This window comes from Trichosurus vulpecula, chromosome 1 (assembly GCF_011100635.1).
Source record: "Trichosurus vulpecula isolate mTriVul1 chromosome 1, mTriVul1.pri, whole genome shotgun sequence".
NCBI lineage: Eukaryota > Metazoa > Chordata > Mammalia > Diprotodontia > Phalangeridae > Trichosurus > Trichosurus vulpecula.
In genome coordinates, this window is record NC_050573.1 from 404,995,482 (window position 1) to 404,997,847 (window position 2,366).

The 2,366-nt window shown below is 43.1% G+C and overlaps 1 pseudogene; it reads left to right on the top strand.

Annotated features, from left to right (window-relative positions):
* Positions 1–1,681: 1,681 nt before the first annotated feature.
* Positions 1,682–1,862, top strand: LOC118833773 (annotated as a pseudogene).
* The last annotated feature ends 504 nt before the right edge of the window (positions 1,863–2,366 follow it).

Here is a 2,366-nt window from a genome sequence, read left to right on the forward strand (position 1 = left end):
CTAAATGGCCAGGGATTTGTGGTCACCCATTTCTGTAGCACCGCTTCCCTTTCTGTTCTTCGTGACTCAGTGGCTGTGACCCTGCACTGAACATGAAACTGAGAGTCAACATTAAGGTCAAGTATGGGCATCATGGGGACTGAGAAACAGGTGGGCTGAAAGCACTAAGCAGTTTTCTGTTAGGCTCTGACTCTCCTAAGCCTCTGCACTTATCTTTCTGGAGTTGGATTTCCACCATTGAATGCTTTTGCATTCTCTAGAGTGAGGAATTTATCATTTTCTCACTTGTTTGATCAGATCGATAGCGTTGTAAAAAAAACATCCCTCCTGATTAGGGACTCTGACTTGCCCTGCTAAGGGGAGTGCAGGTGATCGAATTTTTGCCTAATTGCTTTGGAAGGAGGAGAGTAAAATCAGGTAGGACCTTCCCGCAGCAGGGCAATGTCGTTGTCATGTTTGGGTAGCTTTCCTTTTTTATCTGTGAATGTTTCCCTGTGAGTTTCATGGCAGCAGTTTTCTCGTTTGCTGAACTACCTAAGGCTGGATTGTTAATGACCCCGGCTACCTTAGAGCATGTCAGTCAGAAGTCAGAGAACCTGGACCCTACCAAAGTCCCTTTCCATTCATCAGAATTTACTTTTCCCAGGTCTGACTCCCCGAGGCCCTGCTCTCTGAAAGCTAATCTGATAAACTGTTCCTGCCTGTGTATTAGGGGTTACTAATGGGTTTGCTATTCTTTTAGTTCTATGAATTTTAACTTGGACCTTATGAGAGAAAGACATTCACCCAAAGAATGGATTCTAGCGGTATAGCCAGAATTTCATCCTGATTCTTGGCCATGGGGGAGATTTTAGATAGATTAGCCTTTCAGGTTTCCTCAGAAAACAGACCAGGTGTGGGATGTCCTAGCTCACTTTTGGTAGTCTGGATTTGTGCGGTATTCACTGAGTCACGCTGCTATTTCCTTGTTAAGTTAGCTGGGCCTGATTTTCTTTTGAATGTTTTCTCATGATGTCTGAACGTGTCTAGGAACCTGGTTTATTTATTTCTCTAAAAACATGAACATTTGAAATTGAATTCTCATGAATAAACTCAAAAAAATCTTCACCGTCTCTTTGGTTTTAGATTTTAAAAAAGTTTATTCTGCAGGAAAGAAAATGTTTATGCAATTTTCATGCCATCTTTATAATACCAAACATTAGATGTTCTGGGACTTTGAGTAACCTCCCTAGTTTGCCTCTGTGTGTACTGGGTACTGAGCCAGTCATGACAGGGGTTGATATTCCCACCAGGAGAGCCAAAATATTCTCATACCTTCCTAGTTATTGTTTTGTTATGAAGGAAATTATGAGGGGGAACTCCATGACTCTAATGCTACCTGGAAAATACTGAGGTGAACAGATATTACTCTGCCACCCTCAAAGGCAAGGTCATTGTTTTTGAAAAAGATCTGCATGCATGCTCATATCTCACAGTAAAGTATCTAAACGGAATTCCTCTGGATTTGGGGAGTGGTTAAAGAAATTATGGTATGTACGTGTAATGAGATATTACTACTCTATAAGAAATGATGGTTATGTTGACTACAGAGAAACAATGGAGGCTGCTGGAGCAGGGGTAAAAAAGGAAAAATGTCCAAGCGTGTGCCTTTTGCTGGTGCCACTGCCTCCTTGCCCTTGCCATGGTCATCTCGGTGCACTGCTTCACATATGGCAAGATTATGGGCAACAAGTGGGAGGTCCACCTGGGGCTGCGATGTCCTGGATGTCCTGGGCCTGAAGCTCTACTGCTGCCATCGTATGCTGCTGGCCCACATAGACCTGATAGAGAAGCTTCTCAACTATGTGCCCCTGCAGAAGTGAGCCCTCATCCCTTAAGGCCCACTCAGCCATCGGTGGCATGGAGAAGCCCGAGGAAAAGAGCCCCCCATCTCTGAACACCTTGAGCAGCTATCTGTCACATGGAAGGGCCCCCATCCCTGAAGACCCCTATCAGCTGTCTGTCACAGGGAAGAACCCCATCCCTGGAGCCTGGCTCAGCTATCTGCCACAAGGCCTCCAGAAATTGCAATAAACCCACTATTGGTGGGAAAAAACAATGGAATACATAACATATATATGTGTATATATATATATATACACGTACATAGACATATATATATATGTATGTGTGTGTATAGCCCTCTGTCCATTATAATACACAGTCAATACTACTAGAGATACAAAATTGATATAAAACATGGATAGAGAATTGCATCTGGAGTCAGGAAGAACTGAGTTCAAATCTAGCCTCAGATACTTACTGGCTCTGTGACCTTAAGCAAGTCATTTAACTTCCATTTGTCACATTTTCCTCGTCTAGAAAAT